Source organism: Lissotriton vulgaris, chromosome 11 (genome assembly GCF_964263255.1).
Source record: "Lissotriton vulgaris chromosome 11, aLisVul1.2, whole genome shotgun sequence".
NCBI lineage: Eukaryota > Metazoa > Chordata > Amphibia > Caudata > Salamandridae > Lissotriton > Lissotriton vulgaris.
Genome location: NC_141699.1, coordinates 165,950,746 through 165,961,723, shown reverse-complemented (window position 1 = coordinate 165,961,723; position 10,978 = coordinate 165,950,746).

The following is a 10,978-nucleotide window of genomic DNA, read 5'->3' as shown; positions in this document are numbered from 1 at the left end:
GTAAGTAAAATAGTCCGCTGGTGAAATTCTGACTTAGTATATATCCCGGAAAGAAGTGGATGAGTCAGAAGAATAACAGGTTCTATATTACTAGTGTGAGAGGATAGGCAAAGAAGTCTGTCCGGAGTGAATGAAAAGTAGACAGAAGTGGTTTACTTGTAGAGAGAGAAAATTATTTTATCTGTTTAGAACACTCAGACGTGGCAAACGTTGCGTGTTGTTAACTAAAATTTGCACTCGCACTTTAGGGAGAGTAAAAAGTTTCCGTTACCTTGTGAAGGAGGGAGTTGGTCGGAAGACTGCTCTGACGTCACTCCGTGCCGCGCTGGTATTGGTCAAGACAGCGGGTGTGCAGTGAAGCCGAATTTGTAAAGGAGGGGTGAGTGCCGAAGCGTGAGACCTCGTCTTGCGAAAAGGCCGCGCACCCATTGGACAGAGATTTTTGTATTCACAGTGTTGATTGGTTATTACGCGATAAAAGCCGTGCTAGCATTGGAAGCACAAAGGCAAACAAAATTAATCAGGCCGAGTTAGAAGAGAGTCTAGAAAGGTGTATGTGGTACCCTGAGTTCTTACCTAATCCGAAAAACTCAGGCTTCTATAAGGAACAGATTATACGAGGTAGACCGCACATGATGTACGGAATAAAAAGAAAAATGTCATTTGCCGATAAAGTAAAGACTTTTTTCAAAACGGACAAACCCATTAGAACGAGGGAGGGTGTGATCATTCCTCCACCGAACACTCCTTCTTCATTCATGATGTTTGAAAAAGGGTATCATACCTGTGTATGGTTAGAAAATTGGGCAAAGTATACTGCAGATGATGGAGTCCTAGCATTCCCTATTGATGGCACGTTTAACGGCAGAATCTTGTTTAACTTGAGGACTCGCATGAATGAATTACATCCCAGACCTAGATTAACCCAGTACGAAGCTCTAGAGGAGTGGGAAATTGAGGCACTGGAAAGAGATAGACCCCGGATGGACAAGGGAGTGAGCAAATGGTATCCGAGGGTCCATAGGGAAACGAAAGAGCAGAAAATGAAACATTGGAGACAAAGCATGATGGTGGAGGGATTGTTTCCAATGATGGGAGTATTAGAACAAGGGAAAGGGAAATGTAAAGAAAAGACCCATCACCTAATGCCTGTAGGGGACTCAGAAGATGAGCACCTAGAAGATTTGTTGATGAAAAACCCACCTCCCTATGTAGCAGAGTCAGAGCCTTTGAGTTCACCAAACCCGTTTGCTAAATATCCCAGATGTAGGAGAGATAGCGAGACAGATGGAACAGGTACGGAAAGTAAAACTAGTGAAGGGGATGGGTTTTGCAGACCTAAATCCACGGTCCCAAATTATCAGCCGTTCGGAGAAGGCCCACCTCGATTGGTTACTCCAACTGCCCCAAGTATTTACCCTCCCTTGGTACCCCAAGTATTGCATGACAATTCTGCAGAAAAGGCTTTACGAGAGCAGGAGAAGGAAGCCCTGGCTAGGCAGCGAGATGATTTGGTTCGGACCATAGCCCAGATACATCCTCATCCAGATTCCCTGACCATTCCAGTAACTATTGGTCCTGCTATTCCTCTGTATAGGGATGGCCTGGCTAGTCCTCGTCCTCCTGTTATCTCTCCAATTATGCCAACTCCAAGCATTCAACCCCCAAGAAAAGAAGTGCTCATAGATGATGATCAGGAAAGTGAGTGCGAATCAGTGGTCCTGATGGATATGCCCATCAGGGAATCTAGAGCTAGCATGTCAGAAACCAGAAGTCAGAGTAAGGCAAAAGAGGTTCTGATTGAAAGCACGTCTGGGGTTAGGAGTGCCACAGTAGTATCCCCAGAAGAATTAGACAGATGGACCAAAGAATTGGAAAAAGAGACCACTCCCCAACCCAAAGCATTAGAGATATATAAATTAAGAATAGAAATAGAAGAAATGATGGCTGGAAATGTAGGATTAGACCGCTTAAACTCCTTCAGCGAAGAAGTGTTATTGTTCATCAGCAAAAACCTTACCCGGAACGCTAGATTGCTCCATGAGAGAAAAATGGACACTGCCAGAGAAATGGGAATAGATGTCAGTCGCTCCAAAATCCTTCAGAAACCCTACAGAGTAGATTTTTCAGACAAGGACTTAGAAAGCTTGAATGTGGTAGGAAAACAAATCCAGATAAAAGAATTACTGAAACTCCTGCAGAAATGGGGGGATGTAGGAAAGTGGAGAACCCGGTGGGCAAAGAAAAAGGAAGACAGCAGGGCAAAATCTCAGGCTTCAGAATACGTGCTAAAAGAAGTAACCCCCGCAGAAAAATTGTGCCCCATGAGAGAGGTCCCAGGGGGAAAATATGTTCATGTCCCTTGGTCCCGGCAGGATATTGTGTCATTTACCAATGACTTCCCGAAATTACGAGAGAAACCAGTTGATTGGTACCGACAGGTCGAGCGTTTCATAAAAGCCCAGAAATGTCTCTTAAAAGACCTGGATGGGTTTTTCGACATTGTAGTGCCGGTAGATTTGTGGACTGAATGCAAAATTGAAATTGATTGGGCCAATGAGGAATATGCAAGAGATGACAAAACAGGAGCTCCTTCACCTGAAGTGATGAGAAAGTATAATCAGGTCATACAGTACCTCAAGAAGAAGGTGCCCGCAAAGGAAACTGATTGGACCAAGATAGATAGGACCACCCAAGAACGCGATGAAACTGTCCATTCCTTTTATGAAAGGTTACTGCAAGTATTCAAAACTTACAGTGGAATTGATAATGTGGACATGAAGGATATGACCCATTTCAGTTACCGATTCGTGCTAGGTTTAAGGCCTGAAATATCTCAATGGATTAGAGATAATAAGATAAGTTGGCAGGGAAAGCCCATAGATGATGTCCTGAAGTACGCAAAATATTGCGAAGATGAGATCGAAAATAAAAAGAAGGCCCTCAAGGAAAAGGTGATGTGGGCACAAGTGAAATTGGCTGAACAACAAGAAAAGCAGTTAAGTAAATTAAATTCTAATAATAATACACAGAATACCAATGCTGGGGGAGGAGGGAAGCCCCGAGCTAAAATGAGTCGGGAAGAAGCTATGAAGAAGTTCCCCTGCCACGGGTGCGGCCAGATAGGGCATTGGAGAGACGAGTGTCCACACCTACAGGCCGGTAATGCCCCTATAAATGGTTTAAATCGGCAGGTGCAGAAAGAGGGGACAAGGAAGAACCAGCAACAGGTAAAGCTACCTCCAGTACCTCGCGCTCCTAGACAGAATTATAAGAATCAGGGCCAGCAGAATGAGAGGGCGGAGGTATGGGAAGTCGAGAATGAAAGAAATGCAGTAATTCCACAGTACTTGTTAAATGATTCCTTCCTCTGTGAAGATCAAGATTGACGGGGCCTGAGGGGGGAGGACCAGGAGTGCGTGCTTGGCGCCTCCTTACCGGTAGACCAGACTGGACCATACATTGAAGGAAAGGTTGAAGGAAAAGATGTCACCTTTCTGTTGGACACTGGTGCTACCCGGTCCACTGTGAGAACAGTGGATGTTCCTAACCTACCCCTCTCGGGAGAAGCAATCCAAGTAGTGGGTGTCTCCAATCAAATAATAAGTACTCCAGTAACTGAACCCATAGAAATTTCTATAGGAAATTTTAAAGAAATGCACAGGTTTGTGGTGTGTGATTCCAGTCCCGTGAACCTGTTAGGACGCGATTTGTTGTGCAAGATGAATTGCACCATCTACTGCACACCAAAAGGTGTCGAAATTCAGACCCCCGATGAAGATGGTTTGTACAAACTGATGCTAGTGAGACCTGACTCTGATATTAAACCCTTGTCTGTTGAGGACTTACCTGAAGAGCTTCAGTTAAGAGTGGTACCAGAAGTATGGGATTTCACAGGAAAAGATGTAGGTTTAATGGCAAATGTGGACCCAATTAAAATAGCCATAAAAAACAAATGCTGTATACCCCAAAACCAGACAGTACAAAATGAGCGCAGAAGTAAAAGCAGGAGTCGCAATTGAAATTACCAGGTTGCTCGAAGCAGAGATCATAGAGGAAGTGATGAGCAGTCCCTGCAATTCACCTATCATTGGGATTAAAAAGCCTAGTGGAAAGTACCAGGTAGTGCAGGATTTGCGCAAGGTAAACCAAATTGTTGTACCTTGCTGTCCTATTGTGCCCAACCCTGCAGTGATACTATATCAGATTCCCTGGAATGCGGAATGGTTCACTGTCATTGACCTGTGTCATGCATTCTTTTCCATCCCATTGCATCCCGAAAGCAAGTTCCTTTTTAGTTTTGAATTTGACAGCCATATCTATGTCTGGAATCGTGTTCCTCAGGGGTACACTGAAAGTCCATCGATTTTCAACCAGATATTGAAAAAATGCCTTGAATCTCTAGTACTGCCAAGAGAGTCTGTTTTGGTGCAGTACATAGATGACCTGCTGGTGGCATCTAAGACTCAAAATGACTGTGTCACCGACACAATTGCTTTGCTAAATCACCTAGGAAAAGGAGGACATATGGTGTCGCCTGATAAATTACAGTTTTGTAAAAACTCAGTGAAGTATCTGGGGCACCAGATAGAAAAAGGAATCAGGAAAGTCACCACAGAGAGAATCAAAATAATTAAAGCAATGGAACTACCCCGAACTCAGAAAGAAGTGAGAATGTTTCTGGGAGTCGTGGGTTACTGCAGACAGTGGATTGTAGGATTTGCAGCCCTAGCAAAACCTCTGATAAAAATGACCAAGAAAGGAGTAGAAGACCCCGTCAGTTGGGACAGTGAGAGCATGAACGCTTGGGTAACGTTGCGAAACTGTCTATGTACCGCTCCTGCATTAGGTATACCTGACTATTCTAAGTCTTTTGAACTGTTCTGTGACACCAGAGAAAATTGTGCTCTTTCCGTCCTGACCCAGGAGCATGGACTGGTCCGGCGCCCTGTGGCCTATTTTTCGGCCACCCTAGATCCAGTGGCTGCTGGATTACCCGGATGCCTGAAAGCAGTAGCTGCTACTTGCGTCAGTCTAGAACAGAGTGAGAATATTGTCATGGGACATCATGTCACCGTATATGTTCCACATTCTGTTGTAATTCTACTGACAAGAACTAAGACCCAGTACCTCAGACCTAGTCGGCTGACTAAGTATGAGAGGATTTTGATTGGGGCTGAAAATGTAACAATTTCCCGGTGCAACGTCCTAAACCCTGCAACGCTGTTACCTGTTCCTCTGGATGTAGAAATTGCAGAGGAGGGGAACATAATTGCATCGACTTAACAGAATTCAGTACTAAGCCCCGTCCTGACATCCGCGAAATAGCTTTACTTGATGGAGATCTTACCATCTTTGTGGATGGCTCGTGTTTAAGACATGAAAGTGGAGGACTGTGTGCTGCCTATGCTGTGGTCACATTGACGCACACTCTGGAAGCATCTTACCTGTGCGAGGTGAAATCTGCACAAGTGGCAGAGCTCATCGCGTTAACCAGAGCATGTAAGAGGGGTAAGAATAAAAGAATAACTGTTTACACCGACAGCCAGTACTGTTACGGGGTTGTTCATGACTTCGGCCAATTGTGGTTACAAAGAGAATTCATGACTTCCTCAGGTACCCCTATCAGGAATGGAAAGGTGGTACATAACTTACTGGAAGCTATTCAATTGCCCAAAGAATTGGCTGTGGTCAAGTGTGCAGCTCACAGATCAGGAAATGATGATGTGACAGCCGGAAATAGATACGCTGACCAAATTGCCCAATTTTGTGCCCGATACCAAATGTCCCTCCAAATTGGGTTGTGGGGTGGAAACAGCTGCCAACTGATGTTGTTTGAGAATGTGTCAACATGGGAAGAATTAAAAGACTTACAACAAGCAACAGACAGGACAGAAAAAGGCAGATGGACAATGGATGGATGCAAGTTAAGAGATGATGGTGTAGTGGTAAACCGGACTGGGGTGCCTGTACTGCCCGACAGCCTGATAGACCCCATGATTAGAATGATACACGAACCAACACATATGGGAAGGGATGCGATGTGTCGTGTGTTTGACAAAGTGTTCTATAATTCAAAGTTCAGGAACCAAGCGGAAAGGCTTTGCCAGAGGTGCCTAGTGTGTCAGCAATTCAATGCAGGAAAGAAGACTGTAGTGGAGCAGAGTACCATCGGAAAGGCAGTAGGTCCCTTTGTCAGAATGCAGGCAGACTTTATAACAATGCCCAGATGCAAGGGATATAGATATATCCTGGTCATAGTTTGTCTGTTCTCCCGGTGGGTGGAGGCCTACCCAGCAAAGAAAAATGATGCCCTAACTACAGCCAAGCTATTGCTCAGGGAGTTGATACCTAGGTATGGAATCCCTGAGACGATTGAAACGGACCAAGGTGGGCATTTTGCCAACGATGTCCTAGAAGAACTCTGTAAAGCCTTTAAGATGAAGCAAAGACTGCATTGTGCATACCGTCCAGAGGCTTCTGGAATAGTGGAACAGATAAATGGCACCCTGAAGTCCAGACTGGCAAAGATGTGTGATTCCACAAAAATGAATTGGACAGAGGCTTTACCCCTTGTGCTGATGAGTTTGAGAAGTATCCCGAACAGAAAAACTGGCCTGAGCCCCCATGAGGTGTTAATGGGGAGAGTGATGCGACAGGCATGGGTACCTGGACACAAACTGCTAAGCATTTCTGATGATTTGGTGCTAGAATACTGCAAGCAGCTAGGTGACCAAGTGCGTTCTCTCTCTCAGCAGATTGGAGAGACGACTGATGATTGGCCAAAGACTCCAGCACATAAACTGCAACCAGGAGATTGGGTGGTGTTAAAGAAACACACCCGGAAGAGTTGCCTGAGACCAAAGTGGGGAAAGCCAAGACAAGTGATCCTCGTCACTACAACTGCTGTAAAGTGTGCTGGTGTACCGAAGTGGATCCATGCCAGTCACACGAAGCGGGTAACTGGAGAAAACGCGACTGGAGCTGAAGGCAGCTCAGCTGAAGAGGCTCCCGAGGAGAGTCCGGAGCTAGCTGACATCGAACTGCCGAGCACAAGTCAAGACGTTGATTGGTTCCCCGCCGACGACCTGGTTCATGATCCAATACAAACCAGAAAGTATTCCTACCTAGACAGTGAGTGGGATAGTCCAGGTGAGACAGAACTAGAGGACGAAGGTCAGGTCAACCAGACTCCCATCACACCTGATCAGGAAGTAGGCCAAGTAGGGATAGATCAAGACATCGAGACTCCTCCTGAAACTCCGGAGTCTGGAAAGGGACAGATAGTGGTAAAAGCTGACGTTCATGCGGAAGAAAATCAAGAGATCGAAGTGCATGAACAGGAACAGATAGAAATAGACGAACGTGTTCAGGAAGAAGAAATAAAGTCATCGGAAAATAAAAAGCCAAAGCTATTCAAACCTGAACAGGACCAGCCTAGGGACCAGGCAGAAGAAATAGATGAAAGACCTGGAACTAGTCAGACAGGAAGGGAAATAGACTCTGACAATACAGAGGTGCCACAACGAAGTGAAATCAAAAGAGTGCACGAGGAAGGCCATGTTTCCTCGACCACTGGGAGTCACAGAGACAAAGGTGCACCCCGATACGTCAAAAGGCTGAGGCTCCGAATAAAAACAGTCGAAGAAAAACTAAAAGACCGAAAAAGGGCTGAAAGTGAAAGAAAAGCAGCCCGAGGCAAGTCTCTGAGAAAGAGCGACAGAGTAAAGAAGCAGAACCGGCTGTATCGGAGCCCTGAATGGACATACTTGGTGTTGGAAGAAATTGATGAGCCCCACCACAGTGGCAAAAGTGACGAAGAGTCCATCACTGATCGGAGTTCTGACGAAGATCCTCCGTGAGAAAAGCCCGAGTGAGCCTTCGGTATAAAGAAAAGAAGAGGGGTTGCAAAAGCCACCTGTAAGCTAAAATGTCTGATTCAAGCGTAGCTGGGAGATCCAGATTTGGGTGTTGTAAAACTTGCTGTAAAATATGCTTATGTAGTGTAGCCATGTTAATAGTGATATGGATAGGACTTACAGTTTTTATACCTTTTATGATAAGTAAAGACCCTAACTTGTCCCCGACTGAACCAGAAACATTAGGAGTAGGAGTTGTACAGACTGTAGAAACACCACAAAACTTAGAACAACGTGACAACCCAGTTAGTCTGAGACACACACGACCTAATTTAGAAGCATCAGATGAGGATGGACTACACTTTCACAAGATGAGAAACCGGACGCATTTAAATGTTTTTGCTAACTTGTTAGTGCATTATGTAGAGGCTATGGAAATAGAAGACTGTTATGTCTGCATGAAGCTACCCCCTTCTGTAGCTGAAGGCGTGACATACCACCACTTACCCCTAACCTATGGAATTTCCTGTAGTATATTAGCTAGCTTGTTTTATAGAAGCACGTTACAGTATTACTATTCAAATGCTGACGTAATCTTTTCTGAACTTCCTATTAGAGGACACCTGAACCTTGTACATAGTAGAAGTGAAGTAACTCGTTATATGGGAGAATACTTCCTGACTATAGGTAACATAGATTTAGATGAAGCAAGACAAGCTAATCTGACCTGTTCTCTGCAAGAGCAGGAAAAGATGTTCATAAAGATGGCAGATAGAAGAAGAGAAAAGTTTCAGAAGAAAGCAAGTGACGAAAAGGATAGAGTCCCTAGGTGGGCTGAGCACATGGATAACACCTCACAAGGCGAAGCTAATCCTGCTTTGTTGCTGGATTTTGAACGAAAAGGAAAACTTTGTATCCATAGGGAAAAGACAGAGTATTATAACAATGTATTCATTGGTTCCAGCGAGTGTGAGCATAATTATAAGGTAATTGGAGGTTGGGGTTTCAAAAATGGGTCAGAACCTGTGTTCCCCGGAATTTATTATATATGTGGGAACAAGGCGTATTTCAAATTGCCGGATCACTGGTATGGAAGCTGCTATTTTGGCATTGTTTTCCCGAAAATATACCATGTGAATAATGCAGCTGGAAGCAATGAAGAAACTAATGGCTTAGTGCGTAGTAAACGTGAAAGTGTAGGTGAAATTATAGGTGATATCTTTAGTGCACTGATACCTGGAATGGGGGTAGTTCTGAACACTCACAGAATCTGCAAATTATCTACAGTAGTGGCTCGGTTATCAACTGACACTGCTGCTGGATTCCTGCTGGTCAATACTGAAATGGTTGCGATCAGATCAATGGTTTTGCAGAATCGCCTTGCTCTTGACACCTTATTGGCAAAAGAGGGCGGAGTCTGTAGAATGCTGAAGGCGCAACATTGTTGCACCTACATACCTGACAAAAGTATCGAATTGAAGCAATATGTAAAGAACATAACTAATTTGGAAAAAGAACTCAAACCATTAGAGGTTGACAGTGCCTGGACGAGACTGACTGGAGGTCTCTCCTCTATAGGTAGTTGGTTTTCTAACTTAGGTAGAAACATTCTGTGGAAAATACTGATGCCAATAATTGGAATAGGTGTGGTTGTGTTGATAATTTTCATCTGCTGTAAATGTCAAAAATGCAAAAAGAAGTACACTGTAAATAAGAGAGGGGTGAAAAGAAACATTGATGAATTAGAATTGGAAGAATTGAAGAATGAAATATACAAAAAGGTAAAGAATCACCACTCTCATAGAGAAGCCGAAAGAAAAATCAACAATAAGTTCGTTGAGATAGAAATGAATGATATGGAAGAATGAGAGTTGGTATCTGTTTCCGTTATATAGTGATGATAGTAAATATCATCAAAGAGGGGATTGATGGAGCAAGGATTCGCACGTAAAGCGACTTGCTCTTACTCATGAACCTCGTTCAAATTATAATCATATTAATCCAACTGTTCGTCTTGTATTTAGCATTTTTCCCAACACGCGGGTGTCCCCAAGAAGCTTGCCTGTGTGTCTTTTCATACTAACAATGCTTGCACTAGAAGAAATGGCCGCTTCGCTGAAATTCAGTCTGCGCATGCGTCGGTCATACCCATGTGATGTGACGCACTCGCATTCTGGAGGGAATCTGTTGCTCATGCGCACTGTTGCAAACATGGCCTCTTGTCTCTCACCACGCTCTATGCTTGCAACTGCTGCTTTAGCCTATCTGTCTTTTCGCACTAAACTTTAATGCTATAGATGTTATAAAGTAAGGGGTGTGTAAAATTTTATCACGGTATACAGTGTGATCATTTTTATGTGTGATTCTAATTTGTTCTCGCTTACTTTTCATGTATCGCGTCTCTGGGGGCTGGGACATACATGAGCTACGCCATATTGAGGCTCCTCTGAGTATTGCCATGTGACCTGGGAGAAACTCTACTGCGCAGAAGCTGAAACAAGCCAGCTGGCTCCTGAAGCCCGATGCGCCTGAGAACCCAGCACAAGACGATGAAATTCCACCTTGAACCTCAGAGACATTGTTGCTATACCCTGTACACTCGTATTTTCTACTGTATTCCTATGGATGGGAACGTGAACCCAAGGGGCGGATAAGCAAAAATTTCAATATTTATGATGGGAACGTTGAATTCTAGGAGGTGACAATGACCGAATCACCTCTCCTGACCAATCATAATGTAGGAAACTGTCACTTGCAACATTAGTGGGTGGTCTAAGGGTCCCAAAATCGTATAACTGTCCTAGTGTAGCTTAGGGAAATTGTCCGACTTGTCCGAGTAGCAGACCTGTCACTGACCCTACGAACTCTATAGGTGCTCAATCTAGAGTGCTGCGGAGCACTCTGTCCATACTTTCCACAAACTCCTAGGGGTGGAAATAGTCTTAAGTGCTGGCGAAGCACTTTGCTGGGGAAATTCGAAAACCCAATCGGGGTTACTGGCGGAATACTTGCAGAGAGGGGTAACGCAGGCGTTGCATCCGAAGCTGTAGGTGTTGGTCGTACCCTGGGGAGCCCAGTCCTGACCCAAACCTGAGGGGTATCCTGTCCTGACCATCCTT